This window comes from Podarcis tiliguerta (genome assembly GCF_965153285.1).
Source record: "Podarcis tiliguerta genome assembly, chromosome: 5".
Taxonomy (NCBI): Eukaryota; Metazoa; Chordata; class Lepidosauria; order Squamata; family Lacertidae; genus Podarcis; species Podarcis tiliguerta.
The window spans coordinates 63,164,650-63,184,479 of record NC_139538.1 but is presented as its reverse complement, the minus strand read 5'-3'; the positions used below and the strand labels follow the sequence as shown (position 1 = coordinate 63,184,479).

The 19,830-nt window shown below is 43.0% G+C and overlaps 1 long non-coding RNA gene across 1 annotated transcript in view; it reads left to right on the top strand.

Moving 5' to 3' along the window:
• Positions 1-836: 836 nt before the first annotated feature.
• Positions 837-19,830, top strand: part of LOC310679049 — a 26,828-nt gene continuing 7,834 nt past the window's right edge. Inside the window, exon 1 of the long non-coding RNA XR_014512095.1 lies at positions 837-938. This is a non-coding gene — a long non-coding RNA (uncharacterized lncRNA). The remainder of the gene's footprint in view (positions 939-19,830) is intronic.

Here is a 19,830-nt window from a genome sequence, read left to right as displayed (position 1 = left end):
GAGGTTATGGGAAGAATCAGAAATTATATACTGATGGCTGTGTCAAGGTTTGCTATTTTAATGTATGGGGACTGGGTGGTGAAGGAAAACAGACTATTAAATGGATTTTCTTCCATCTTCCAATTCAACCTCTGTCATGACATAGACTCCTGTTATGATTTTTACCGTAGTTCTCTAAAACTGTTTTTTAAAACATGCACACTAGAATTGCACACCCCTCGTGGCAAGTCATAGAAAATGTTTTCCTGCAACTGTAATTATGCTCCGAGAACACCATCTGAGAGAAAGGCATGAAAGGTTATTGAACCACAAATGGTTTAGGCAACACTTTTTAGCTCAGGGCCCTTTGAAAACCTGGGGTGTGGCTATCATTATAGCAGCAACAACCACCTTTCAACAGCCAGTTATGTTACTGGCAGGGTGCTACTTATTCACCAATTAGAAGGAAATAGCAACACCCCAAAGAAACATTAGGAAGACTGAAATATACTCGGAGTCGAGTGTGGATTTCATGCTCTTTATACAGCTCATAGTAGTGAGGCATGGAAGTTCCCCCAAAATGTCCGCTTTATATACATTATTTACACAATGGGCCCCACGTGATTGGCTAATTCCGGGATTCTCCTGTAGGCCAATCAGGTTGTGGATTCATGTCCACCTGGAGCTGGATTGGGTGGCTCCTGTGGACCAATCAGACTGCTGCATTCTGGATCCTATTGTTCTAGAACCAATCAGACTGCTGCATTTTGGATCCTTTCAACTCAGTACATAACAAAGACTTTAGTTTGCATCCAACATTGCTGTTCCACTCATGCAACAGGCCTCTACTTCCAAAATGGAATTCCATGTCCTCTTCTTCCCCCTGCAGCCTCCTGTGCACCCTCAAAATCTGCTCCAGAGTGTTGCAGGTCCATCTGCAACTGATTTGGTGGGAATAAGTAAGTCAAGGCAAGACCTTTTGCATGAGTGGAACTCAGTTTCTGCAGTGTTGGCTACAACTCTTCATGTTTCTACTTTAATACATAGTTTAATGATAATAATAATAATACCTTTGAAGGTGACCCGGAAACTACATCTAATCCAGAATGCGGCAGCTAGAATGGTGACTGGGAGCGGCCGCTGAGACCACATAACACCGGTGAAACTTGAAAGATCTACATTGGCCCCCAGTATGTTTCAGAGCACAATTCAAAGTGTTGGTGCCGACCTTTGGGGGTTGGACTCGATGGCCCTTGTGGTCTCTTCCAACTCTATGATTCTATGATTTAAAGCCCTAAATGGCCTCAGTCCAGTATACCTGAAGGAGCATCTCCACCCCCATCCTTCTGCCCGGACACTGTGGTCCAGCGCTGAGGGCCTCCTGGCGGTTCCCTCACTGCGAGAAGCCAAGTTACAGGGAACCAGGCAGAGGGCCTTCTCAGTAGTGGCACCCACCCTTTGGAAAGCCCACCCACCAGATGTCAAAGAGAAGAACTATCAGACTTTTAGAAGACACCTGAAGGCAGCCCTGTTTAGGGCAGTTACCACTGTATTTTAATACTTTGGTGGAAGCCGCCCAGAGTAGCTGGGGAAACCCAGCCAGATGGGCGGGGTAAAAATAAATCCTTCTTCTTCTTCTTCTTCTTCTTCTTCTTCTTCTTCTTCATTCACTCCATCTGACAGACTGAAGGAAGGATAGGGAACCTCAAGATATCTGTGCTGACCTTGAATGGTTTTTACTTGTGTTTTATGCCTCCCAGAACTCAGAACAAACAGAAATATCAACATATCTCGAATCACATACCATGCTATTTGGCCACAGATGATCAGACAACATATTCAAATCAATTAGCTACTAGTGAGATAATTTAAATGATTATGTAAAACCTAAAACTGTAGTAAAAGGCAGATTCTCCCCAAGCATTTGTTCTCTCATTCTCTCTCTCTCTCCCCCCCACCCACCCCAATCTGGAAGGACCTCCAGCCATCCAGAGGAGATTATGTGGTTGGTAGTGGATCCATCAGTGCTACAGTTTGCACCCTGTATCTCTAACACAGATGATTTTGAAAATGACGTTCAACAACTTCACAGAGTAAGTAGTCATGTTAATGAAATTGGAATATTCAAACTTAGAATCCATCTCCCTTGAAAGCCTACATCTTGCAGACAAGTGGGGGCGAGAGAGAGAGATGGATAGGGAAGGAGAGGAAAGGAGAGAAAAGGAGAGGGAGAGAACTGATTCCTTCATTTCCCAATTGTAAAGTTGCCAGAAGCATTTGGCTTACCCACAGTGGAATAATACTAGATGATCATCACTTAAACCAGAAGGACTCTTAATAAAAGTAAAAAGGTAAAGGGACCCCTGACCATTAGGTCCAGTCATGGCCAACTCTGGGATTGAGGCGCTCATCTCGCTTTATTGGCTGAGGGAGCCAGTGTACAGCTTCCGGGTCTTGTGGCCAGCATGCCTAAGCCGCTTCTGGTGAAGCAGAGCAGTGCACGGAAACACCGTTTACCTTCCCGCCAGAGCTGTACCTAATTATCTACTTGCGCTTTGACGTGCTTTCGAACTGCTGGGTTGGCAGGAGCAGGGACCAAGCAACAGGAGCTAACCCCATCGCGGGGATTCGAACCGCCGACCTTCTGATCGGCAATTCCTAGGCTCTGTGGTTTAACCCACAACGCCACCCACGTCCCCTTAATAAAAGTAGGAAAATGAAAAAGATGGGTGGGAGCACATTACAAATGATGCTTGTCAACCTGTGTTCACAAGGTGCACAAAGGTGTATGATGCAACAACCAGGTCAGAATCTGGATGAGAGAACTAGATACGCATCTCAAATTCCAACATAGAAAAATAAATGACATATAATATATATCATTAATGCATGTATGAAGAGAGCTGGCTTTAGGAATGCCATGTCAAGGGATGCTCTGTGCTGAGCTCAGTGACTGTGTGTGTGTGTTTTATGTACTCTCTGCAGTGGAAAAAGCAAGTGTCTGTAGTCTTTCTTCTTCTTCAGGGTTCTACACTTTGTTGGGATACTAACTGCAATAATGATCTTCCTTCCATTGGCTTTAAAATATGTTTCATTTTCCACTTTGTTGTTATTTATAGCAGGTAAAAATCAGTGTAACAAAGCTTTGCTTTAGGATTGTTACCAAGCACTTAACCTGTAAGAAGTCAGGTAGGTAAAAATGGTTATTCTGACATGAAGAATACGTGCTAAAAGATAAGAACTGCTATGAAACAAGAAAAAAATTTTAAAAGCAAAATAAGGCACGGCTTGGTCATGTGGTTACTACAGCTCTATATTTTGTTTTTTGTTTTTAATGTTTTTTATTAATTTTCATTTATAACACTCCAATTAATAACATATCAAATCTTGCCATATCATAATCCAAATAACAAAGCCAATCATACATTCCCAATTATACAATTTACAGAGACTTCCCATGTTCTGGCTGGTCAGGAGAAAATCTTTTGTTTCTTGTTCTTGCCTTTTCTCTCCTGGTTGTTCACATCATAATTCTAATCTTAATCCTTTATCTTATCTTAATAGTTACTAGTATTGACTTTCAATCGTATTTAACAAATCCATATGTATGTTAACATGCAAGAAGAAATTTGCTTTTCTTGTTATTTGTTCACCAAATGTTTTTCGCTGCAGTCCCCCCCCCCCCCCCGAGGTCCCTTTCTCATTCCACAGTCTTGTCTTCCAGGACTCTGGGTTGCCTTCCAGCTTTCCTTTGTTTGATGAAAGGTTAAGAACAGTTTCAGGTTAAGAACAGACCTCCGGAACAAATTAAGTATGTAACCAGAGGTAGCACTGTATAGATTGTTGGGCAGACTGTTTGCAATATAAATAAACTGTAATCTACAGATATAAGTCATTTGGCGATTGATCAGCCTTCTTGGAGACCACACAATCCCCACCTCCAGGCCCTAGAAGGGGGGCTGCTAGACATCCATTCAGCCTCCTCTCTCGCTCATAATGAAAAACGTCTGCAAACAGCTGCACTATTTGTTGTCCCAAATTGTTATCTCAAGTCATTATAAAGTCAGCCATCAAATATTTCCTGCTTCCCTTGAAAAAGGGAGGAATTCTCATTTTTCCGTGCTGTGTCTTATTAACAAACGCCATCTTGTTTCTTCTTTTATCTTTATCAAGTCTTTCAAGACTGAGTAAAGCTGCACTGTTGAATACAGTATAATTTCTTGATGAGGCTTGGCATAGAAAACCAATTGTAGATATTAAGAATAGAAAAAGAATGTGCCAAACACCTCCGTAATCCAAATGTCATGATGAGAATCTCTTAGAAGTCCGAGCTTAATCGCCAGGGACTGTACAGTTCTGCAGGTTTTTTTTTTAGTCTTCTTCAGTCCAGACTATGTCTGTTTATTGTCCAAATCAAATTATTTTATCAAACAGATATTTCTGGCTATGAGAGTGACTTCAGAGAGTGCCAGCCGTGTTGTGGTCTGGTACCCAGTGTCCTGCTTCTTGTACCTTGATGCAAACTGACAATCTCGGACAATCTGTGGGTCTACTAGACAGTCCTCCTCCACCCTGGGGAGTCTGCCAGGGCTAATTACCCCCATATCAGCCCTGAATTACCGGCAAGGCTGGGATCCAATCGTATGGAAGTCAGCCATTTCCCACTGCCGGAAACAGGAAGCCCACCTTCACTTTAACTTTAATCGATATACGACAAAAGTTCATGCCAGCAAATGTGATTTCTTGTGTGAAATATACCCCGGTTGTAATCCATTGGTTGTCTTCAGCCCCCCTGAAAAGGCCCTTTCTTTTTCAAATCACCATAAATTACACCATTTTATCATCTTGAGCTGAGAATATATCTAATCATGTTTTTGTGCAAAGTCCCTTCATATCTTGCCAGTTCCAATTAGAGACCTCCACAGAGGCCCGCACCACAAATCCTCAGATTCACAAAATTCCTCTTGCATTCCATTTAGTTAATTAAATCTTTCTTCGTGAGGCTTGCCAAGTCATGAAGTAGCATGTATAGAAAAGAAACAGATGCTCACCTCACATATACCGTAGTAAAACGACCAAAGTCCTTTCTGGATCAAAACCTTAGGACCCAGTGACTGGTTTGTTTAGCAGGTCCTTTTTGTCTCCTTCTTTCCAGAACACACCAGTTTCTGAGTCCAAATTCAAATATTTTTTAAGGAACAGGAATGCTCCCGCTCATGGCGCTGGCAATGGAGAGTTTCCAATTTGTGCAATGTTAAGCAACCAGCATCCCTGCCCCCACATTCCATTGTAGCAAGCGGCAGATATCGGATGACCCGCAGGTGAGAAGTCCCCCCCCCCCGCCATGGGGGGTCACCAAGGCTAATTACCCCCATATTATCCCTGATAAATTGCATGACTGGGGGGAAAGGTGTCAAACGCCATGGCGATTGCACTGGAAGTCCTACAGCTCTATATTTTGGGACACTGTTAATTTTCATTTTTTTAAAAAAAAACAGCAGGAGGAGAAGACTGAAGAAGCAGCTACAGCTCGTTAGACTGGAGTTTGTGGTAATACTGACCCTTTAACTCTAGTTATAGCATTCCAAAACTGGCCATTTTTTAACTGACTGCAGAATGCTTATGGGAAGCAAGCAACAAGTGGCCATTTACTCATCACCAAAAGAAGATCCAAAGAGAGTTCAAGTTTCTTGCCTCTGTGTATACATGAAAATCTTGAAATAATTACTATATTTAGTGCTATTGGTGCACCTATATAATTCTATGACTTATTGAGTGCTGGAGATTGCTGTTGTGCCGAGATCCTTCTTTGAGGTTTCCTATAGGCATTTGGTTGCCCACTGTAAAAAGATGGTGCTTGACTCAGATAAGCCCCTGACCTGATCCAGCTTCTGATCTGCTTCTGTCCTTAATCTAAATAGAAATCTATGTTACCATAGTGGGGAAGACAGCTCATTCTCCTGTCCACATGCTATGCATTGATGGGGCATGATGCCAAGACTCCTGCTGTTTTTTTTCTTAATCTTTAAACTGGACTTGGCCCAGGCAGCTTTTCAAACAGAGGAGTTTCCTCTGGAAAGTAAGGCATATGGTGTTAGGATATTTCCGTTCCACCTTAAAAGGGAGCAGGATGTTTGTGTCACAGCCTGCGCATTTCCTGTTCTCACAGGATGTTTATGTTGTGTCTTTGCTTTCGTTTCTCTCTCTCTCTGCCGGAGACTCCGAAGCAGGCAGTCTTGTTTTTCTTTGTTCTGACCAACGCTGAATAAACTTGTAATTAATGCTCTCCTGACTGCATCTTTCTCTGTGCATTATCTGCTGATAGAGTGTGCATCGGCTCTGGAATGTGGCAAGCTATTTCTGGAGCTCGTGTCACTAATTGCTGATACTGCGTGTCAGAGACGACGTGGAGTCATGATGGACTTTCTCTCCCTGTCAGTATCCCAACATATGGGCACTCTAGTGGCTAGCTGCGTCACAATGGAAGTGAGTGGTGCAAATATGGTCCTGTTGGGGGGGCCACTAGGGGTGCATTGGAAGATGGCCGACAATAACATCTCTCCGACCCACACGAGGTAATTAAGAGGCTGTACTGGTAGTATGCAGCCTCCCTGCCCCCCCCCAAGGGAATGGGGGGGACTGCCCTTGCCTGCTGTGCCCATAAATCACCCCCGGATTTGAGGGTGTGAGGGCACTAGGCAGAACGCCCTTGTGTGGACTTCGGCTCTCCTGGACGCTATCTCCGATTTGCACCACTAGCCGCAGCAACTTGAAAATAAACAATTAGGAAGAAGCAAATGCACATATTTCAAGTGAAGAATGGGGAGTAAAGACTGCTAATTGAAGGGACCTCTGTGAAAGAAGACGGGTCAGATAAACAGGAATATATCATGAGAAGACACACCAAGGCTCGGTATGTCGGCAACGGGACTGGATGGGGGGGGGAGACTTTTCTTTCTTTCTTCTATGTGATTAACCAATAATCCCCCTCACAAGTCAGAAATGCCGCTTAAATGACCTAAGCTGGATGATTTAAGACTGTGTGGAGATAAACTCCAACCAAAAGCATGCTTTAAGGAGATCAAGGAAAGTACAAGAGTTTTGGGATGACACAGTAAAAAACAGCGTCGCCATTTTGGCAAGTTCTGTCGGAAGATTTATGTCTGGGAGGACGAATGGTTTTGTTTTCATACTGCGGGCGAACCTCCTCAGAGGACTAAAAGAAGGCGACAGATTTGCGAAGATTAATGATGGAAAAAGTGCTTTTATTTATGGAAGTGATGATATATGGAAACCATCTCGATATGGCTATTGGACAAACGTAAAAATTCACACAGGATTACAACTTGCTTTTACCTGCTTAAAGAGATTATTAGAAGAGGTCACAAAGAAAAAAGAAAAATATACGAAAATAACAAGATGAGATGTGGAAACAGCAAGATAGGACTGGATAGTATTATGAACATTATTTGGACAGATTTGTGGACATTAATGCAGCAGCAAGAAGATGATTGGACCCCCTTCAGAACTTGAAATATGGGTACCCCCAACAAAAATTTAAAATTCGGCTTTGTAATTTGGAATTTATGTGATGTGATTTGATTTGATTTGATTGGTCAGTTAATAAAAATTATTTTTTTTAAAAAAAATGGTCCTGTTGAGGGATGGGTGAAGACACTGCCATGCCAAGCATAACATGTGAATGAGGCACCACATATGAAAGTTCTGCCTGGGGAGGTAGGGAACCATGCTATCTCAGTGTTTCTCAAATGAATCTTCCTAGGCTTCATATGCTCAGCTGTCACCTATCAGGTGTGCCCTAAATGATTACACTATGCCCGCAGGCCTGAATGAGTCCGAAGGCTTAAAACTTGCTTTTTAGAAGACTTCCTATGAAAAATGCTTGCAGTACTGGAGAAAGCTACTATGTCTGGTACAGTGGTACCTTGGTTCTCAAACTTAATCCATTCCAGAAGTCCGTTCCAAAACCAAAGCATTCTAAAACCAAGGCACACTTTCCCATAGAAAGTAATGCAAAATGGATTAACTGATTCCAGACTTTTAGAAACAACCCCCCAAACAGCAATTTAACAGGAATTTTACTAACGAGACCATTGATCCATAAAATGAAAGCAATAAACAATGTAGTGCAGTCACACAATCAATCAATCAATCAATCAGTAGCTGAACTGAGTTCCACTCAGTCCCAAAAACAAAACAAAAAGAGAGGCCAAAAATAATGCAGAATTAATAGCAAAAACAGACAGACCTCAGCCTAACACTCAGTGTGGCACTCACAACGGAAGTGTGACACTCAAATCAGAAGTGTAACACTCAAAGCAGAGCATGTTCAGCTTCTGAAAAAAAGATCACGCTTACTTCCAGGTCTGCAGTTTTGGGGTTCCAAGTTGTTTGAGTACCATGGCATTTGAGAACCAAGGTACCACTGTAAATGTCTGTTTCTGCATCTTCACACAGGAACCCACAAGGTCTTTGTGCCTCCTAGGTGGGTCATAAGGAAAGGGTTAAAATGAGTGTGATGTGATTGGCAAGTGGAAACTGATAGGAGGAGTTAGTGTTAAAGTGGATTTTTTTGGAAGTCAGTTGAGAGTGGGGAGTTGGAGAAGGAAGAGGGAGGATAAGTCTGTGGGTTGGTCGAAATGTGTTGTGAGGGAATGAGAGGAACTGTTAGGTGGAGTCAGATAGATAGTTGGGATAATCAGTTTGAAGTTGTTAGGAACATATAAGACAGTATAGAAACTAAGATTAAGAAACTGCCAAGAAAAATTAACCGAAACCTTAAACGTGTTCATGCTTATAAAAATAAACTTGATTATTTGTTAATGTTAACAACTGTCTGGACTCCGTGTGTCCCCGAGGGAAACGGGTTGGTGGCAGTGAAGAGGCAATCACAGTGGTGGCACAGGGATCAATAAACCGTCAAACGTCCGGGGACCCTGTGTGATCACCACAGTCTTTTCCTTAAACAAACAAAATTATTGCTGCAAAGGAAGCGAAGTTGCAAGGCAGGCTAGATATTGGGAATCTTGTTTTAAGACACTTAAAAGGAGGGGTGGTTTCTTTCATGTTCTCTTTATGTTGCAAGAACAGCACCTCCCAGCTAAAGATGTAATAACGAATTACAAAGTATCACTCATAAGGGCCACAGCTCCATCTTGTGGCATCAGACTGCATCAACTTGCTTAAAGTGGTAACTCGTTCCGAAAATGTATCCAAACTAAAGCAGAAGCCAGCACCACTCTTAAGATTCAAAAGGCAACAAGAACTTCCCTGTCTAATTACAGATTTTGCACATACTGTATAGTTACAATTAAAGGTGCGAGGGGCTTATGCTCACCACCTCAAAATTCACCTTGCAGGTTGCCCATTTCACTTTTCGCCTAAATGGCAGGAATGGTACTTCATTTTTGTACTTTCTAGACTGGAGAACTTGAAACACATAACATCTCTGTTCTTTCAAAATTTAGTTTTAAAAACTTGATCCACATCCAGCCTGTCACTGCCTCCAAGCACTGGTCTAACACCTCCATGGCTTCTTGGATCGTTGTGATATTGGGAGCTTTATCTACAGTCCTTTTGCTACTGATCCCCAGCATGGAATCCACCTTTTTCACAGCAGCCACAACATCTTTATCAAGCTCTCTACTCTGACCCCATGATTTCATTCCTGGTCCATCACTGCCTGTACAGACCCCATGAGCATATACAGCATGTGAAATTAAGATTTTATCTGCCCCAGTGTGTATCAGCTTACACTTGCTTGGATTGAATTGCATTTGCCATTTTACTGTCATTTTGGAGAGATCCTTTTGAATCCATTGATTCCTACTCTTTCCTTTCTGTTTCTAAATAGTTGCTATTGTTCTCTAGAGCAAATGTGCTTGTGGTAAATGGCTGAGGGGAGATTGAAGGAAGAGATATAGAAGAGAAGGAGGGTAGGAGTGGTTGTCACTTTTAGGCCCCTGCAGTGGCAATTTCAGCTTAAACTGACTGTGGCAGCACTTCCGGAAAATTATGTGCCCCTTTTGTCCTGTCCAGGTGGCGCTGTGGGTAAAAGCCTCAGTGCCTAGGGTTTGCCGATCGAAAGGTTGTTAGTTCGAATCCCCGCGGCAGGGTGCGCTCCCGCTGTTCGGTCCCAGCGCCTGCCAACCTAGCAGTTCAAAAGCACTCCCGGGTGCAAGTAGATAAATAGGGACCGCTTACTAGCGGGAAGGTAAACGGCGTTTCCGTGTGCGGCTCTGGCTTGCCAGAGCAGCGATGTCACGCTGGCCACGTGACCCGGAAGTGTCTCCGGACAGCGCTGGCCCCTGGCCTCTTGAGTGAGATGGGCACACAACCCTAGAGTCTGTCAAGACTGGCCCGTACGGACAGGGGTACCTTTACCTTACCTTTACCTTTGTCCTCCTTATAGCTTCTCTTTGAAGTTATGGTGAGTAGAAACTTCAGCCCTGGTCCACCGAGGACAACACTCTAATACATGGTCAAATCTTGCATTCCAACAACTGGGGACTGACATCAATGCAAATTTTTAAAAAATCATTTCCAAGTAAATGTTGTTTAGTCCCAAGGTGCCAATTTTTAAGTAAGTTTGACACATTGTGTTCCTTAAGATGAAGGTTTATTGCTTATATATATCATGCTAATGTTTCTAAGTAACTAAAGTGGTTTTTAAGATATTTTACAAATTTTTCTCATTCTTTTTTTTTAAATAAGTTTTATTCATTTTCAATAAAAATATTCCAATTAATGACAAATCAAATCATTCCTAATTACAATAATAACAATACCACCAATTATATACTCCAATTATAAAAAAAATTCAGAGGAGGACTCCCCATGTTCCAGGTGGCTAGAGATATTGTCCTCGTTAAAGTCTCTGCGTTGTTCGCTATTTTCCATTTTCATAACTCTGATTTTTAACACTCCTCATCTTCTCAGTCCATCAGTCACTATATCTGTGACTCACTATCTTTTTGAACAGTTCCTTATATTATTAATACTAAGGAGGCATTTGTGTTCCATATTATTCTCTGTCCAATTATTTTGAAGTGCAGTCCTCTTTCTTTGATCTCTCCTTCATTCGACGAAGTCTCGTTAAGGTTCTGAAGTTTATGGCGGCATATCAACAAATTCTTTCTGATCTCTCTTAATAAGCTGGTGTGTCTTTATGTTTCCATTATAATACAATACGATACGATAATCTTTATTGTCATTGTCCCATACAGAACGATGAAATTAAGTACTGTATCGTGGGGTATGTTTCAGGATCTGTATGTTATATGAGAATTATTTCAGTTTCTTCTAAAGGAGCCGCCCTCCCCCCCCCCCCAGTTCTCCCAGGCCCTGGGAGAACTGGCAGGGCCCAGAATTCACTGTCATTCTGTCCTCAAATCATATATAGAAATAATCCATACAAGCAGATGTGTCTTAGAGCAAAGTATATGCCTTTTGTAGTCCAAACGAATTCCATTCTTTTTGTAACTGCGCAATACAGCCGCCATCTTTTCCCCCACCCTGTCCTCAGCCTGAGCTGCTTTCATATCAGATCTTACCCTGTCAATTCCAATTAGAGTTCTACGTTGAGGGCTGTGCATCATTCAATTGAAATTTCACCTCTTGTGCTTCCTTTGAATAATTAATTTCTTTCTGGGTGAGCTTTGCCAAATCATGAGGTAACAGATATGATGAATGCAAAAAGACAGAGGTCTCTCACCTCATTAATCGCTGCATTAAGATGAGAGTCCTTTTAGAGTCTGCAATTTAGCATCCATCGACTGTATAATTAGGCAGATTTTTTCTTTTATCTCCTTCCATCTGGAACATGCCGGTTTTTGGTCCGAATCTTATTACGTTTTTGAAAACAGGTATTTTCTGCTTGTGGGAGTGGCTCCAGAGAGTGCCCGGCTCGTTCTGTGAAATTTTTCCCATTCTTGATTATTATTTTTGTTATCTTGATGTCTGATCTTCACAGTCATCTTTGCCATTTCAGCATAGTCCATCATTTTGTTAATCCACTCTTCTTTTGTTGGGACCTTCTCTTCCTTCCACATCTGGGCTAACAACATTCTTGCAGCTGTTGTCGCATACATAAACAGTTTTTTAGGTCTCTTGGTATTTCTTCTCCTGTTAAACCTAGTAAGAATGCTTCTGGTTTTTTAATTAAACGTTGTCTTAAATAATAATAATAATATACCATTTCCCAGAAGCCCTTTACTACCTTTCATAACCACCACATGTGATAGAAAGTACCCTCCCTATCCTTATATTTCCAGCATAACTTAGATGTATTTATGTACATTTTTGCCAACTTTACTGGAGTGAAATACCAATACCAACGGTCTATCATTTTCATACAGTTTTTCTTCAATGCACAAGCCATAAATTTTAAATTCTCTTTCCAGAACCTCTCCCATAAATTAATTGGTATGTTATAACCTACATCCTTTGCCCAGTGTATCATCACTACTTTGACTTCTTCATCTTTTGTCTCCCCTTCCAACAGTAGTTTATACAGTTTTGATAGACATTTATCATTATTTCCCAATAGTTCTTTTTCAAACCTAGAAAATTCCTTCCCAAAACCCACTCCTTTATCACACCTGAAAATATCATTGAGTTGGTGATGTTGTAACCAATCTGTTAGCAAACACCTTATATCATTACATTCTTTCAATTTTAATTGGTTTTCCACCTTCTTTAACAATTCCTTGTAAGTTGCCCATTCTCCTTTCATAATTACTTTTTTGACCAATATTGCTTCTAATGGGGAGAACCATCATCGCGTTTTATTTTCCAACAGATTTTTGTACTTTTCCTATACTTGATAGCTTGATTTTCTTATAATGTGATTCAGAAATCCCTTGTGTACTTTTGTTTTCCCATACCACAAATAAGCATGTCAGCCATATCTTTTATCATGTCCTTCCAAATCCAATACCCCTGAATTTTTAGTAGTACCCATTCCCGTAGCCAACAAATAGGACACTTCATAATATAATTTCAAATCTGGCAGAGAAAATCCACCTCTCTCTTTAGCATCTGTTAACAATTTGTATTTAATTCTGGGCTTTCCCCCCTACTAGACAAATTTAGCAATATCCTTTTGCCACTGTTTTGGGACGCGGGTGGCGCTGTGGGTTAAAGCCTCAGCGCCTAGGGCTTGCCGATCGAAAGGTCGGCGGTTCGAATCCCCGCGGCGGGGTGCGCTCCCGTTGTTTGGTCCCAGCGCCTGCCAACCTAGCAGTTCGAAAGCACTCTCGGGTGCAAGTAGATAAATAGGGACCGCTTACTAGCGGGAAGGTAAACAGCGTTTCCGTGTGCGGCTCTGGCTCGCCAGAGCAGCGATGTCACGCTGGCCACGTGACCCGGAAGTGTCTTCGGACAGCGCTGGCCCCCGGCCTCTTTGAGTGAGATGGGCGCACAACCCTAGAGTCTGTCAAGACTGGCCCATACGGGCAGGGGTACCTTTACCTTTACCTTTGCCACTGTTTAAAGTGCACAAGTAGAACTTACCCATATATATGCCCTTTCCTGTTTTTCCTGCTGTGCCCTTTGGCATGCAAAAGATGCCAGGATCCAGCCCTTAATGATGCTTTTCAATTACATGCACACCCAGAAGCTGCATGCAATCAGTGCCAGAGGGTGCCTCTCGGGTGCCTGGGGTGGCATGCCCAGGGGCGGGGCACACCGTAGGGCCTCCGGCATCTACCTGCCTCCTTCCACTCAGCCGCCCTACAGCTTGGGGGGTGATGAGGCAGTGGGTGGACTGTTGGGGCAGTGTGGAGGCTGTGCACGTCCAAGCCACCACGTCTCTCCCAGGAGAGATGCGTAGCTGGATGCACTGCAGGCCCCGCTGTGAGTGCCACCCAGCATTTTGTCACACCCCCCCCCCAATGGTGACACCCGGGATGGGCTGTACCTACCGCACCCCCTTCCTCCGCCCCTGCATGCAATGGCTTCATTTAATGCAAGAGTTCGAAGCCATGCTCCTCTATTGCCCCATATGTTCTGACTTATATTACGTCACCTTTTTAAAAGAATATAATGGCATGATACCATTTCACTATTTCAAAAGTCATTTCCTTGATACTAGCAGATGGTGAAAAAGGGATGAATGGATTTACAAAAAGTGTTAAAGTTTATTTATTTTTATTTTAACAAAGAATCTTGTAATTATCATTCCCCCTAATAGCTGCCTCAGCTGGTGAGTGCCAGCACGATTCAGAGTCCACATGGGGCGACTGAGAAACAAGAAGCACGTGGGTGGGTGGAACAGGGCTTCCAAAAGAACACAAAAGCTTTAGAATAGAGCAGTTGATGAGCTCTGTTGTTCTTTGGGGAGGATTCAGCAGCATTTCCCGAGGTGATGATGGTCAACAGGCAGTGCATATGTGTCTGTTCTGATATATTTCTTTTTTAAAAAGAAAAAAGAAAGGTCTCCTGGTACCTGATTCTGATCTGGAAATGGTCATAACTCTGCCAATTGCAGCAAAATCAGCAACTCCAAACTCTTAGAAGAAAACCACAGCATCGTTTATATAACAATGGCTTGATGAAATATGAAAAATCGTAACATTATTAGAACTCACATTTTATAAAAGAGAGGAGGCTGTGCCTATTAGTAGCTGGATGGAGACATGGTCCTTATTTATTATGGCCTGGAATGACACATATTTGGGGAATAAGATTAGATATAATTTAGCTATATTGTTAAACAGATATGCGTGGTTAAGATAATTATCTATATAATATTTTTCTCTTTGTTGTAGTTTGTTATTAGTTGTTTCTTTATCCTCCTTTTCTTCCTTTTTATATTGTGAGTATTTATTATCAAAGTATTCTCATGTAAATGGTTAAAATGGTTAAAATAATAAAGATACATGGAAGCAGAAATAAATTTGAATTATTTTCTGATAATGAAATGAGAACCAGATTGTATTTGTACTGCACAGCCTCTTTCATGTCATAGACTCCTGTTATGATTTTTACCTTAGTTCCATATAATGCGTGTTCTCCCTAACAGAGAGCATGTGTTGCGGTTGGGGGAACAAGCCACCCTGCTGTTACTGGGCAGATTTGGGATGAACCCAAGCCATTAAGTGGTTAAAATTGGGTTGCTGGGGAGTTTTGATTGTTTCCAGTTTGGAGGAGGGGTCAGAGTCTTTAAATACAGGATGCCCGACGTTGGGCGTCCTCTTGGCTGTTTTGCACCGGATCAGGAGCAAAATATAGGTTATAATATAGTGTTTTCTGCACATTTCATTCCTGGGGTATCTAAGAAAATTGCTGATGCTCTGTCCCATTTTCAGATGGAGCGGTTCAGACTCCTGGTTCCAGAGGCTCGGATACGTCCGGAATATTTCTCGGATCATCTCTGCAACCTTGGCAGCAATTAGTTTTGCAGGGAGTAGCAGCATCTATTTCCCCTTCTACCCTCAGATCGTACACTAAAGCTTGGACTGATTTTTTGGCATTTACGTGTCAGTTGGCCAGTGGGGAAAGGGGGGTCCCGCCCTCCTCTTTGCAGGTGTTAAGCTATTTGGCGCACCTATTTCAGTTGGGACGTGCAGCTAAGACAATCAGGATTCAAGCAGCTGCTATAGCATTTTTCTGTAAATCATTTTTTGATAAAGATCCGTGCACGAAGTTTATCGTACACAAGGCCCTTGAAGGTTGGGGTAGACTTTGTCCTTCCCGGCCAGCAACCCGGCGCCCCATCTCATTTGACTTGTTGAGTAGGATGTGCAAAAAGTTGCGGGATGTGTGCTGGTCGGGCTATGAGGCTCGCCTTTCTTCGGCAGCCTTTTCTATTGCCTTCTTCGGAGCGTTGAGAGTGGGTGAGCTCGTGTTGGAGGCTCACAGGGACGGTCGTTCTAGGGGCCTATTGCTCCAGGACGTACAGTTATCCCCTGCGGAGCTGAGAATCACAATTAGGAACTCAAAAATGGATCAGAGGGGTAAGGGAGCCCTCATTCGTCTCCCTGCTACGGGGGAAGCAGGCCCTTGCCCTGTAAAAGATGTCAGGAAGTACCTGGCGGTTCGCCCCCCAGTGGATGGTCCTCTGTTGAGGCATGAGAATGGGTTGCCCCTGTCAAGACACCAGTTTGCAAAAGTGATGCGTAAGGCGATCCTGGCTTGTGGCGACACGGCCTATGGTTTTGCCCCCCATTCCTTTAGGATCGGGGCTGCCACGATGACAGCTCACTGGGGCTTGTCAGCCGCCAGGATAAAGGATTTGGGTCGCTGGAAATCAAATGCGTTCAGAGGTTATGTTCGCTAACAATTTTTGGTATCTTACATTCTTTTTGCTTGTTTGTCTCAGGTTTAGCAGCTGTCCGCATCTGGATGGTGGGGCACAGTATCATCCATTGGGCTGGCATCAGAGCACGGCAGTCCGGATTGGGACCAGGTCTCGGCCTTCCTCCACATGTGCAGTTGTCTTGGCTGTCCAAATGGGGAATGTGCTGGTCAGAGTTCCTGCCGCTGATTCGGAGGCAGCTGCTGTTGGAAGGACCGCCCACGGCTATCGTGGTGCAGCTGGGTGAGAACGACTTGGTTTCCATGGACTATTTTTCACTACGTGCTGCAATTTTGGGTGACCTGGAGAAGCTGCAGGCAGTGGTGCCGACAGCAAAAATATTTTGGTCAAAGCTTTTGCAACGACGCGTTTGGATGGGTAGTCGTTGCCCAGCTGCCACCGAAAGGGCCAGGAAACGCATCAATTCTGCTGTGTCTAAAAAGATTTTTGAGCTGGGTGGAGATGTGATTTCCCACCCTGAGATTCTTTTTCAGGCTGAATCCTTTTTCAGAGCTGATGGCGTGCACCTTTCTGCCTTAGGGAATGAGGCTTGGCTGGGTGCGGTGGTGGCTAAGCTGAAGGCTTGGTTGGGTGTGTGAGTGGTTTGGCGGTGAGCTGAGGGCTTCATGGCGGTTAGGCATTGGTTAAAATTGGTTGTTGGAGGGGTAAGTGCCTACCCCTCCAATGGTGGTGCGGAAAGGGAATTCCTTTAAAGGAATCCAGGGGCTTGCCATTCTTTTCGTCCTTGTCCCTGGCATCGGACTTGGGCCGCGCAAGCCCCACAGGAACATGAGGGTGAGAAGTGAGGGACTGATGCCCAGCTTCATTTTCTCACCCAATACTTGTTTCCCACTCTGGCTTCCGTTGGAATCCGGAAGGCCAGCTCTGTCCCTGGGGGCAAGGACAGATAGTCATAACCAATGCCTAAGCAACTACTCACATTTTTTTTGTATTTTGAATAAAGTTGTGGCCAAAATTATGCCAAAAAACTTAAACAAAAATTGATGTGTGATGTGTGAATTTTTTGGGGGTGGCATTGTGGGACTCAACATGCAACAGTTTTTTAAAACATGCACATTAGAATTGCAGTCATAGAGATGGCTTTCAAATGGGCCATTCATCACTTCATGAGCTCTGCCTTTAAGGTTCCACAGGACCACCTTTCTGGAAATTCTTCAACTTTGAATGTGAATACACAGGTAAGGTAATTGATTCCGGAACATCTGCTGGTGGCTGATATGTGCATGTGTATTGTGTGTTATGAGATTTAATTCTTTTTAAGTATCTAAGACCAGGGACAACCCCTGGTCTAGGCTTTCAAGGGATATGCATTCTAAGTATGAATATTCAAATTTCATTAACATGACTACTAACTCTGTGAAGTTGTTGAACAACATTTTCAAAATCATCTCTGTAAGCTTCCTTGCTCTCCCGGTCTACCCAGAAGCTTTAGAGATACAGGATGCAAACTGTTGCACGGATGGATCCACCCACCCACCCACTACCAACCACATAATCTGCTCTGGATGGCTGGAGGGCCTTCCAGGAGAGAGAGAGAGAGAGAGAGAGAGAGAGAGAGAGAGAGAGAGAACAAATGCTTGGGGAGAATCTGCCTTTAACTACAGTTTTAGGTTTTACATAATCATTTAAATTATATCACTAGTAGCTATTTGATTTGAATATATTGCCTGATCATCTGTGGCCAAATAGCATGGTGTGTGATTCCAGATATGTTGATATTTCTGTTTCTTCTGAGTTCTGGGAGGTAAAAAACACAAGTAAAAACCATTCAAGGTGGGCACAGATAACTTGAGGTTCCCGATCGTTACTTCAGTCAGATGGAGTGAATAAAGTTTTTTGCCTCAACTATTTCTATTGAGCAATAATCATGACGTATTATTTTACTGTATTCATGATGCCTTTGATATTTCCTTCCACAATGCAGTTAATGCTTTTCTTTGAGTCTTGAGTTGTTTCAAAGAACTTTTTGAGACCTAAACTGTTTAAGAATCCCAGAGAATTAATCTCAGAGACAAGTTTTTCAGTCTGACTCTTAAGGGGTTTTCAAAGCTTGGGGACTTCTTTATAGAAATTCCCCTGACCACACTCTCTCTGCAGCACAGTGAAGGGGATCAGGTTCCAAGTAAAGGGATGTATAAGAATCTCTGGTATCTATCAATCATCTATCTATCATCTATCATCTATCATCTATCTATCTATCATCTATCTATCATCTATCTATCTATCTATCTATCATCTATCTATCTATCTATATCTATCTATCTATCATCTATCTATCATCTATCATCTATCTATCATCTATCTATCATCTATCTGTTGTCTTTGTCCATGGAGTTTTCTTGGCAGGGATACTGGAGTGGCTTGCCGGTTCCTGCTCCAGGTCTCCCTGCTTATTTAACTTATATGCAGAATTCATCATGCGAAAGGCTGGGCTGGATGAATCCCTAGCCGGAATTAAGATTGCTGGAAGAAATATCAACAACCTCAGATATGCAGATGACACAACCTTGATGGCAGAAAGTGAGGAGGAATTAAAAAACCTTTTATTGAGGGTGAAAGAGGAGAGCGCAAAATATGGTCTGAAGCTCAACATCAAAAAAACGAAGATCATGGCCACTGGTCCCATCACCTCCTGGCAAATAGAAGGGGAGGAAATGGAGACAGTGAGAGATTTTACTTTCTTGGGCTCCATGATCACTACAGATGGTGACAGCAGCCACGAAATTAAGAGACGCCTGCTTCTTGGGAGGAAAGCAATGACAAACCTAGACAGCATTTTAAAAAGTAGAGACATCACCGTGCCAACAAAGGTCCGTATAGTAAAAGCTATGGTTTTCCCAGTAGTGATGTATGGAAGTGAGAGCTGGACCATAAAGAAGGCTGATCGCCGAAGAATTGACGCTTTTGAATTATGGTGCTGGAGGAGACTCTTGAGAGTCCCATGGACTGCAAGAAGATCAAACGCATCCATTCTTAAGGAAATCAGCCCTGAGTGCTCACTGGAAGGACAGATCGTGAAGCTGAGGCTCCAATACTTTGGCCACCTCATGAGAAGAGAAGATTCCTTGGAAAAGACCTTGATGCTGGGAAAGATGGAGGGCACCAGGAGAAGGGGACGACAGAGGATGAGATGGTTAGACAGTGTTCTCGAAGCTACAAACATGAACCTGACCAAACTGCGGGTGGCAGTGGAAGACAGGAGTGCCTGGCGTGCTCTGGTCCATGGGGTCACGAAGAGTCGGACACGACTGAATGACTAAACAACAACAACATCATCTATCTATCTGTCTCTCTATCTATCTATATCTATCTATCTAATCTATCATCTATCTATCTATTATCATCTATCTATTTACAAAACTGTAATAAAGTAGAAACACAATGAGTTGTAGCCAAAATGGCCCTGGGTTAAAAAGTGTTGCCTAAACCATTTATGCTTCACTAACCTTTCGTGCCTATCACTCAGATGGTGTTCTTGGAGCATAATTACAGCTGCAGGAAAACATTTTATA